This window comes from Ascaphus truei, chromosome 1 (genome assembly GCF_040206685.1).
Source record: "Ascaphus truei isolate aAscTru1 chromosome 1, aAscTru1.hap1, whole genome shotgun sequence".
Taxonomy (NCBI): domain Eukaryota; kingdom Metazoa; phylum Chordata; class Amphibia; order Anura; family Ascaphidae; genus Ascaphus; species Ascaphus truei.
In genome coordinates, this window is record NC_134483.1 from 405,458,749 (window position 1) to 405,470,873 (window position 12,125).

General features: G+C 43.0%; 1 protein-coding gene across 4 annotated transcripts in view; it reads right to left on the minus strand.

Annotated features, from left to right (window-relative positions):
- The window catches only part of TRIM2 (tripartite motif containing 2), a 173,378-nt gene that overhangs the window by 60,128 nt on the left and 101,125 nt on the right, over positions 1-12,125 (minus strand). For 2 of the 4 annotated variants that reach the window (XM_075613209.1, XM_075613172.1), the window contains exon 1: positions 9,156-9,307. The exons of 1 other annotated variant lie outside the window; for it this stretch is intronic. The gene's annotated coding sequence lies outside the window, so the exon portion shown is untranslated. Of the gene's footprint in view, positions 1-841; positions 1,006-9,155; positions 9,308-12,125 lie in introns of those variants that run through there. One more of the 4 variants, XM_075613200.1, reaches the window with a different exon arrangement.

Here is a 12,125-nt window from a genome sequence, read left to right on the forward strand (position 1 = left end):
GGATCCTTCCTAGGTGGAGGCGCTGTTAGTATACTCATTACACAACCCCCAGGCTCCCAGTGATGGAGGATCAGGCCTCCTGTTTGCCGCTCAGGTATTAGCAGCACACAGTCGCCCTGACACTGGGGGAAGGGGGCTACATAAGGAATCCCCCATCCTGCTCTAACAGCAGCACGTCTGAGATCGGATGCATTGTTAATTCTTCTGTATTTGGTACAATTTTCAAATTACCTTAAAATTCCAGGGAAATCTTTTGAGATGTTTGAGGAAGCCAATGGTTCCTAGGAACCCCTATAGAAAAACACTGACCTAGACGGTCAGAAGCAGATCTTGCACAAACAAACCACAGCATTATTTCCCCTCAAGGATTTAAATATACAATTGTTTTATAATCTTTCCTGCGTTAAAGAACGGCTTTAAATAACTCCCCTGGAGTTCATATCAAGGCAGAATTCTTGGCATTATGACAACAGGAAACATTTGTCTTTTTCCCCAGAGTTTCCTTTTGTTGATGCTGTATCCCGGAGCTTTCCCCGTCCTGCATGCATAGAACATAGCACTAAACCTATAACATATGCCTACACACATATCCCAAAATGTAATACAGCTGTTTAAATGTACCGTCCAAACATATGCCCCAAACTACCCCAAAACCTAGAACAAATGCTAAAACACGTCCCCTGAAATACTCGAAAACATAATACACAAATCTCTCTTTAAAAGACATGTCTATGAATGTACCCTCTAAACATACGCCTCCTGAATTACTTCAATTCTCTGAACCATATTATCCAGTCTCCAGACCCTGTGACTACATAGCAGAGCAAAACAATGGACGTACCAAACGGTGGCTGCAGCTCTCGCCTGTAACGAGGTATTCCTGTTTGCATGCAGACACACGTCCCATGTACGAGGAGGTTTTCACACTGCGTGTTATTCCTATGTGCGGTTTATCCCTGGCCGAATGTATCATCTGTGACAACACACTCACTAGAAGCACTGTGATATGGGCGGCTGAGGTAATACATACAGCTTGCGTATTAAAAATAGCTGGCACTGAGGGGAGGGAAAATCCCCTCCCATCTGTCATCATTTTCACTTTCCCTACTGGAGGGTAAAAGACGCGGCAGAGGAGGTTAATGCAGGGTTTCCAACGGCTTGCCCCCGCTGCTTGGGATTTCTACTCACAGACAGATGGACTTTAGTGATAAAATGTGAACATTGATCAATCTCAAACCGAGAGCGCCCTGTAAAAGATATAATCTTTCTTTATTTCAGACCTTCATCTACGTAAACACATTAAGTAAAAACATGTGTATGGCACAGCAAAGGCGTAGAGCATATTGTACCATGCAGAGAGGACTTGGGAGCCCTAACACAGGATGCCGCTGACAACCAAGCATAACCCTTGGTTTTCCAGAACAGGATTGTGATGGGATTTAAAAGAATCAGGCTCCAGTGCATTGCACATTCAACTCCCCCTCCCCCCAACAGGTTTTCAGGATATCCCTGCTTCAGCACAGGTGGTGCAGTGGAAGACTGAGCCTCTGATTAAGCCACCTGTGCTGAAGCAGAGATATCCTGAAAGGGGAAATTGAGGACAGGATTTTACCACCCTTGGGCTTAGGCTTTACCTGTAGTCACCTTTTGCTGTAACCTGATCTGTGTACGCTGCACTGCGCTTAGCATTTTTCAGGCACACATCTGTGCCCTGAAAAACGCACACACAATCTTGTTTTGTGGCCCATGCACAGAGAGCTAAAGTGACTTGCTCAAGGTCACACATAGCTGACATTTTTGCCCCGGAGCTGCACCTCTTTTGTATTGATTCATAGACACCCCCCTCCCCCATTGAGTCAAAGTGATTTTCCTTGCACTAAACTCATCTCCCAAATATATTTATTTTCAAGACTTATGTCACAAAAAAGGTATAGAAAAAAGTCACATCTGCATGTGATATCCCATTTAACATGTTCATAAGACATGGTGGACCTGTGTGTTATTGCATTTAAACCCATGTCACTGTACTTTGCTCTGCTAGTCTGTGGACACATAAAAAGTAATAGGCAGCTCTGCGAGGAATAGGAATTTAACATTGTGAGTGGTTGTTGGCACGTAATAATGATGCACTAACTTGCACGTAAGTGAATGGAAGCTTAGACACAACCAGCGTGGGAGCAAAGGTCTAAACTTACTGGGGAAAAGGTTGTTGGGGAGCAAGGATAGGAAACAATCCTTGAAAACAGCAATGTGAAAATTGGCGGCTCTTGCACGCATCAGATAATTGTTACAAAAGCTCCCAGCTTCGGCTGCTGGTTTTGTGGACCAAACCTCAAAGACCATACAACTACCTGTTCCCAAAAGCAGTGAAGTATCTGTAATTGGGCAAGCTCACACACAAACAGAGTCACGGCTCAAAAAATACACTTGTCCACTCATCTTGGACAAGTGGAAAATTAGGTATTAACAAAAGCAGTGAGAATTGTGTTTGCTTTAATGTTTTTCTAAAAAGTCCCAGGCACGCATGGGAAACAATGCATTAAAAAATGCGCCAAAACACAGCAGGTACAGGCAGTGTGGGTGGTATAGGTGCCTACGGAAGTCACGCCCCATAATGCCTTGCTGCACGGAACCCATCTGAAGTGCCTGGGACCTGGCAGGTTTCATAAGGCCGCCGTTATAGTGCCGGTGACGTCGCACAAGTTATATATTTTAAGTTTAGGCGACGTCGCTGGCTACAAGGCCAGTGCCGTCAGAAAAGGGGGAGGACAGAGGCACGGAGAAGCTCCTGATTGGCCGGAAGGGGAGACCGTCGCCAAAAAAAATCAAATATCGGCGACTATCAGATTTTTGGAAGCACTGTCGCTCCGTCGCGTCCACTATAAGCGACGGCGACAATGCATTTGTTCTGACGCGGCGGTCACGTCGCCAGCACTATAAAGCGAAGCCTTAGAATGATTTAAAACTAGCACAATTCTCACCGACATGCAGATGGTTCTTTTCCCACAGCTGTGTCCTCAGTGAGGGTTTAAATCGGTACGATCCTTGGGGGGAACAGGGAGTTGTATGATTATTGTACATTCATTCCACACAGAAAAGGAAGTTACTTTTGCCCAGTGAACTTGGTTAAAAAAGAAAAAAGGATATAGATTACGGCTTCACAAGAACTTTGTAACTTGAAAATTATTGGAATTGGTTCATTGCCAAGTGCACTGCAAATTCAGAGATTTTTATTTTCAAATGTAGGCCCAAAAGCCTAATAATCATATCCGACGTAGATCATGGCTCACATCTCATGGTCAAATGACAGAAGTTGTTAACATGGCTGAGTTTTGACTTTTTTGCAATGCCATATAGGCTGTTACAAGAGACTGCATTCACCTCTAATACATGATGTTGCCATAACTATAATGCCCTATTGTACTCACCAAGGTCTCCTCGATGTGTTCTGTTTTTAATCTAATGTGTGCAACATGCACAGCTGCAAAACTAAAGGAGTCAAAGAAGGGTTGCATGACAAGACACAACGACGTTCAACTGGACATTCAAACCGGTTTGACTACATATTTTACATTGTCACCCAATATGTCATTCTGAATACTCAGTCAAAGGTAAAAGAAAACGGCAGACTAAGCATCTCACTGTTATGAATGATTCATTTGAACACTTAATCGCAGGTGGTATATCGGTCACAGGCAATGCATCTAGAAAATGTTCTTAAGAACCAAATATTTAGCACACTTAATAAAATGTAAGTTTATTAGGGGTTTTAGAGGTCCATCTCACACACACACACACACACACACACACACACACACCTTAATTTGTATCTGTAAACAGACAACAAATGTACAGAACAAAATCATAGCAGCCCATAAAATATAATTGTACTGCAATAATGGTCATACAAGTAGACGTCTGAAATAAGCAAGCCTTGCCTGGCAGTAATCACCTAGGTCAGTTGTGGCAAACTCTAGTCCTCAAATGCAACCAACAGGTCAGGTTTTAAGGATACCCCTTGCTTCAGCACAGGTGGTCAATTAGTGGGTCAGTCATAATGCCTACTGATTGGGGTACCTGTGCTGAAGCAGGGATATCCTGAACTGTTGGTGGCCTTTGGAGGACTGGCGTTCGTCCGCCCCCTGACCTAGGCCCCACTCCAATATGTTGTGAACTCGCTTCACAGAGTTGTAGAAGAGTTCAGGTCTATTCAAATGAATGAGGCTAAAATCTTCTCTAGCACGGGGAAGTGGCTTCATAACACATTGAATATCGGCCTCATAAGTTTTAATTTTAGTAGAAATATGAGAGATACAGAACCTTGTATCTACTCCAAATCTAAAAAAACCGTCTCTTAACATACACGCTACAGTATGTGCCTTAGCCTTCCCACAATTCATTGGTCGCTGGCAGTAACACCGCCTGCAGTCATTTTTAAATATTTAAGTACGAGCACAAACAGCGAGTATCTCATACATCGCTGTGCATGTTTTTCCAGAACTAAATGGGCTGAAACAGCAATTCAAGTTGGCAGCCATACTAACTGAAATGAACAGCAAAACAAGTAAAAGGACAATGAGTAAGAGCAGCATTGTGACAATATTACAGATATAGCAAGGCCTGCAACTGGAGGGTGTGTAATAAATAAATAAAAATACACACACACACACACACACACACAGCCTGGATGGGCCGGGCCCTCCGCTGCCACGCTCCTCTCCAACACCAGTACTACGGACCTATTAAATATAGAAGTGTGTTTGTATATTTAAAACCAATATTAGTAGGTAATTACGACCCCTAAACAAGTACAGAAACACTTCTCTGAGTCGAAGATATGCTTTTATAAGGAAAAAACACAACAACAACAACAACAAGGATAATTTTTTTTTTTTCTTAAAGAATGCCAACGTTTGATATATTTTATTACAGCCGCAACAGTGCTGTTGTGAAATATATTATGCAGTCACCTGAGGTCAATTGTACTGGTACAAAAATCTGTGTATGCCACCTGTGTAGTTAGGACAAAAAAAAATTAAGTTTCCTATATTCAAACTTGACATTGTCTCCATAGTAACCTAAATACTTGTGAAGTATTTGTACAAATCTGCTCTCTTTTTTGATAGTAATATTTGTATACGCGGGGAGATAGTTCATCCCCTTCCATGTTTTTGTTTGGCAAATAATGGCGTCATTTGCTTTAAAAGAAAAGATTAGAAACAACAATAATTACCAGACGACATTGAAAATAAGTGGTCCAGAGAACATAGAACAGTAGTTTTCAACTTTCTTTTGGTTGAAGCAGCAGTTCAAGCTGCCGTTAAAAAAAATAATAATAATACATTTGATACAATCTTCACACTGACAAGCGATTAGCTAAGTTGCCGATCAATCGGCGAAGATTCGTTTCGGTGGTTCACTAAATGGCTGTCAGTGCAGCAGAAGAGGACCCAAGATGCAAAGTTCTGTGGGGAAGATCATGTGACCAGGCAGTCACGAGATAAAATTGGTGCACTGTTAGAGAGAGAGCAGGGGTGTGCCATAGCCTGTTTCAGAAGAGGAAGGCGATATGATTTTGTAAATGGTAGCTACAGAAACAAAAAATAATTGTTACATTATAAAATGTCTCTAAAAATTGTTTGAAAAAAAAAAAAAAAAAAAGCTACAATTATTTTCTCTTAGTACAGAACAGATTCATAAAAAATAAAAATAAAATAAAAAAAACCACACACATGTAGGATATTGCTTGGTCTGCAGCTTTAATGTTAAAAAGGTGCAATCCCATTTATCTTTAAAAACAAAACAAAAAAACATAACATTTTGTAAACAACTATCCTGGAACCAGTTGTGCATTTCTCCCTGTCCTGTGATTCCAGTCACTGCTCTGCAACAATGTTACTTTCCCAATGCTCTCAGCCTGTTGCCTAATATCTTTTCCACTGGCTGAGTGGTATGATCCAGGACCCCTGGCTGTTGGTCTCTCCCTGCATGTCAGGTAATATCCCCTACCTCTTTCAACCAGCAGCCTTCAGGAACTGTCATGTCCCCCATCATCTCCAGGTCAAGTTTAATATCATTTACCTTTCCTGGAATTAGTGCTACCTATTACAGTCCCCCCCCCCCCCCACCTCTCTCTTTTTTTATGTTGCTGTTATGACTCAATAAATCTTACAAAAGAAAGGAAGGACTTTGTGTGCATATAGAGGGTAAATTTACCTCCATAAACAAATTTAAGTTTTCTTGAAGCAAAAAAAAAAAAAGTGGCAGCTACTAGGGAAATTAAGTGTAACAGTGTTTCCCCCACCCGGTGGGTGATTTGTCCATTACTACGGTGTATGGTGCATATACCTGCTGGTAACAGGAGGGCCGAGTCATCCGCCGGTGGTAGTGGGTAGTAGTTTTTAACTTGCGCCCCCCCCTCCCTCCTTACTTCCTGCCTCGCGCCCCATCTCTTCCTCAGCTCCGGCGTCAAAGGACATCACGGGGTTATGTGACGTCACGTTACCATAGCAACATGAAGTCACGTGACCCTGCAGTGTCATTTGGCGCTGGCTACCATGAGCGCGGGACCTCTGTAGCTGCCGCGCCCTCCTGGAAATTCTCCCGCCCCACTTTGCGCACCGCTACCCTACATATCTCTTTAGCAGTGCAGCGCCTCCATCTGCTGTAGACTCCAGGAGCTGAAGGTGATCTCCCACGGTAGAATTATTACCTCTTCCCCCAGTAAGGTCACGTACCAGGCAGGAGGTATAACAACAGGAATGGGTTTATTACTCTTCTGTACAGTTACAAGGCAGATTTCTGCCTGATGCAGCCTGTCAGGTCAGCTATCACTGAAGGATGGTCCCTGGACCGTCACTACAGGCCAAGGGCACCCGCAGCCATCCTAGCTCTTCCCCACCTCCCTAGCAGAGGCAGAGGCATGGTCCACACTCGCTCTTCCCCGGAAGGAAGAGTACAAGGGAAGGCCCCAATCGCATGCTCCCAGTTGTGTGACCTGCCTTCCTCAGAGGGGGAAGGACACTAAAAAATTTGGGGCGGTACTGCTCTTAAGTACAGCCAGGAGGAGGGCACCAGGTCTGGCCCATGATCGGTCATGCCCAGGCCTGATGTCACCCAAGGGCAGCTCCTCGGAGGGGGAAAACCCCATATCAACTACTGGCAACCTGATTGTACCAGGGCTTACTGCCAGCCCAAGGGCAGAATAGTAGCCATAAGCATTTTTCTACTTTTCAGTGGGAGCTCAATTGGGGAAGGTGCTTGTTCATCAAATGTTTCCTTTATCTTTAACCCACTCCTAGCCTTTAGAGCAGTGGGTTTCAACTTTTTTTGTTAGGTAACCCCAGAATTTGATTGTAAAATTCTGAGGAATATCTCTCTCTCGGAACCCTATAATTATATTGTGAAATGCTGCAGAACCCCAACCCTCTCTAATAGCACGTCCGAGATCAGGTGCATTGTAAGGAACCCCAACCCTCCTTAATAGCACGTCTGAGATCAAATTCATTGTAAATTCTGCTGTGTTTGGTACAATTTTCAAATGACCTGAAAATTGCAGGGAATCCCGTAGGGATGCCCTGGGAACCCCTGTTGAAAAACGCTGACATAGAAACTGACTTGTGTTTACACAAGATGCAAATAGGCAATTGAATATTTCTAAGAAATCAAATTATATTAAGTTGTTTAAAAAGACATTTTATTTCCCCCAGGGTGCTCTTAAAACACACATAATATGGATTGATTAATGCAACAATTGAAGAAACTTACTGATTTGCTTCCAGAATGCTTGATTTACCAGGCTTGCTAGGGCTTTTGTGCCTCCTTTTTATTCATGGCACAATAGATTTTTTTTTTATTGACTTAAAACCGTGTCCGTTTGGCTGTGCACTGCGTCAATCTCTTTTTGGATCTATGGACTCTACCTGCGCTGTTCCCGCTGCGGCTAACATCCCCCAGGTGGGTGTGAATAAAGAGTACTATATGCCGTTAGCTTGTTCTGAAAATGGTATCTTACTGAAGATTTCCAAAAGTAAATTGACTCCAGTCCAAGGTTTTAAAAAAAGTGAGAACGCCAACTGGTTTTTAAATTGTATACCTCAAGGATTATAAATTATGAAAAAAAGTGCAAGACCCATTTAATATACGGATTCATTTGCTTCACCCAAACAGGGGCTGCCATTTCAGCATGCTTTATTGAATGGCGTTTGTGCACATTTTGTCTCGCTTGCACTTCAGCACACACATATTATTTGTTAGTGAATAAAACAACGTCACCACTTTAAGCCAACTTGTATCTGGCAGTACAAATTATTCCGAGCCAACACATCTGAACTATTGCAGTTGTTGCAGAGGGACACAACACAAAAGTTGCCCTACCAAGTGAAATGTGGTTAGCAACGTGCATTCCAAGATGTATTCAAGTACATTTTATTGTTATTAATGCATTTAAATATAAGTTGGAGGGCCCACTACATGTGACCCTATAATATAAATTGTATATAATGTATGATCCTGTTCACATAATGTAACAATGTATTTGTAACCATGTGTCATTATAACTGTGCCCAGAACATACTTGAAAACGAGAGGTAACTCTCAACGTATTACTTCCTGGTAAAACATTTGATAAATAAATAAACCCTGGGGGTCTTCCTACAGGAAGTTACCCTTCAACACTGGTGTGGGGGGGGGGACCACATTCCTAAATTGAATATATTATGAGTACCGGATGTGAATGCTCCCTCTGCAATACATTTTGTTTCTGAAAAAAAATTAAGTATTAATAGTAACTTGCACTAAACAAAATGAGAATTTCAAGAAATGTGCTTTAAGTTTAGCATTTGTACCACTTTGTTTGTGAATGCAGTACTAACAGTACTCATAGCTGCACTACTACCTAGCAATAATAACATCTGCAGTACTACCCAACTGCTGAGCTAATTAGATGCAATGATCTGAAAAATTTAGATCATTTCTAAACAGCCCAAATGAAAGTTCCCCCCTCTCACACTGAGAATATAATTTAGGGCATAATAAATAGGAAACAATACAGTAACAGCTGCTCATCACTCTCCTGTGAATGCTTAGGCAAATAACAATGAAGCCCAGACCAATGCACCTTTAGTTTCTACTGGAAAGAAGTACATCATACTCACTGGTACTCCATGACCTCTTGTGTGCATTGCCAATGCAAAGTGAATGTGATGGGATCCTTGCAGCAATCAGCCAGTGGGTTCTATTTCAGCTGCAGAATGAAAGCAGCCTCTCTGCATAAACACCAACAGCTTGGATCAGCAGCACAAGCCAAAGGGGCGGTGCTGGGAGTGGCAGCCAATGATCAGCTCTTGCAGATAGCACCGCTGTACGGTATTGTGTATTATTGTTAGAAAGAGGCAGAGGGTGTAATGGCAGAAGTGAGAGGCAGCCAGTGTTCCCACACAATGAGCTCACAGCAGCACAACATCTCCTCAACAATATGTCTAAAGACATGCTGTCCAACATTTGTAATTTCTTAGCAGACAGATTTAATTAGCAAAAATGGGAGATGTGGAAGTCTCCTTAAATAATGTAGAGTTAACCAGTACTGCTTGAGGGTCTGTTTTAAAGCTGCAAGCCACAATAATCAACATTTTATTTGTGTTTAGCTTCTAAGAGATTTCTTCTTGCAACACTGTTTTTATTCTTAAAATCTGATGCTCCATTCAGGAGAAATATTGTCTGGGAGGTTAAAATGCAGCTCTCCCCACAGCCCACTGTATTCTAAAGGTTACCATTGTAACATTAGCATCTAGAGATTTACATATATAAACATACAGTATATATATTTTTAAAGAGCAGGAGACGTGCAGAGGGAAGATACTAACATTATATTAAACTTCTATAGGCACCTGACGGGGATTGCAGTTTTAATGCTTCCTGCTGCTATAGCAGCTTGTGATGTGTTTGTTGTAGGCATTCAGCACATTGTGCTATTAACACCCACCGTATGCTGCCAGAGAGGCCACCATAGCCAAGTGGTTGAAAATATAATTCTCAATGAGAATGTCCTCAGACCCGATTGACTGGCAATGCAACAGGGGAGGGATGATGGGGGGGGGGGGGGGGTGGAAGGGTAAATTTGCAACCCCCAAGACTTTCATATATTTACTCGAGGTTACAGAGGCCCCACACTCTTCCCCACCGCAATTAAACTGATTGTCATGGGAGAGAGCAGCCCTCCTCAGACGTCATGTGATACTGTGTCGTCATGGTGATGTGATATGTTGCCATGACAACGTGCCATCATGTGACGCAGCAACGTGGGCCGCAGGTAAACACTTTGCACCCTCCCCCCCCCCCCCTATGAATTTCTGGGTGCGCCCCTGCGATGGACACTTATGTCTGGAAGGTTGATTGCTGCAAGGATATATTTTTTTCATAAAATCAACTTGTGTATTTTTAAAATGTGTCTTGGGTATTGTGCTGTGGGGTTAGCACCAACTGAAAGTGCACAATCTGCCCAAACACAGCCTCTATAGCAGAGCAACCGTAGTGTTTGTTTATCAGCTTCCCACATTCAGATCCAGAACGTCCAGTCAGCACAACACACGCTGCATAAGCACATTACACGGTGTATTGGTTTCATTACGGGTCATACTGTGATGAAATAATGCCAAATGTCCTACATTGCACTGAGAAGGGCAGGTTAATAGAGGGAAGAGAGAACAACAAAGTTACAGCTACAGTATAGGGAGAGCTCGGGGGGAGCTGAACAAGAACTGTGCTATTCAGGCCTCTCATGCATTGCCCTGGAAAAGTATTTTGCACCACTCAAAACAAACTAGCGAACATATAAAAGCCACTATAATGGAGATTTGAGACTAAAACGCAGAAATATCTTCTTTTAAACATGATGGTCTGTAAGCTGAGTATTTGGGCGTTCTCCCTGATACACACAGGGAGATGGTCACTATGACTCTGACATCAAAGAAATACATAGCTCTCAACTGCATTGTTTCAGAGAAGCTAATCCAACGTGCACCCCTTACAAACACACTTCTTACTGTTTTTATACGCTGTTTATGTGACAAAATTGGAAGATCCGAAGCCAGCAATCATATAGGGAAAATGTTCAAATGGAGATTTTGGTTTTGGTTACAGTCTGTATCTAACTGGTTGCTATCTAAAGAGCTATTTCAAAGCTTCATACATTGCTCAGCTACTATGATACAACTGTAGGTTATTAGATTATTGAACAGTGTTTTTTAACTTTTTTTTTGGTTGAGGAACCCTATAATTATATTGTGAAATTCTGCAGATACCCAACCTTCTCTAATAGCGCGTCTTAGATCAGATGCATTTTAACGAACCCCAACCCTCTCTAATAGCGCATCTGAGATCAGATGTATTGTAGGGATCCCCAACCCTCTCTAATAACACGTCTCAGACCAGATGCATTGTAAGGAACCCCCAACCCTCTCTAATAGCGCGTTTGAGATCAGATGTGTTGTAGGGATCCCCAACCCTCTCTAATAGCGCGTCTCAGACCAGGTGCATTGTAAGGAACTCCAATTCTCTCCATTAGTGCATCTGAGATCAGATGCATTGTAAGGTACCTCAACCCTCTCTTATAGCGCGTCTGAGATCACATGCATTGTAAGGAACCCCAACCCTCTCTAATAGCGCGTCTGAGATCACATGCATTGTAAGGAACCCCAACCCTCTCTAATAGCGCGTCTGAGATCAGATGTATTGTAAGGAACCCCAACCCTCTCTAATAGTGCGTCTGAGATCAGATGTATTGTAAGGAACCCCAACCCTCTCTAATAGTGCGGCTGAGATCAGATGCATTGTAAGGCTGAGTCCATACTGCCGCAGACCGCGCAGAGGTGTCCGCATGTGGCGCGATCACATTGCCTTAAGGCATTGATCGCGCCCATAGACTGCACGGGTGACAGCAGGAGGGGGCGCGTTGCGCGAGGAATCAGTTGAAACTGATTTCTCGGCGCGACAGGCATGTCATGTGAGTGGTTCACCCAATGAGGGCGAACCAGCTCTGTGATGTCACTGACACGCCCCACGATGGCATGTCTAGCATGTCCGAAAAACGCACCCACTTCACGCGGGTGACATCTTGGACGCACACA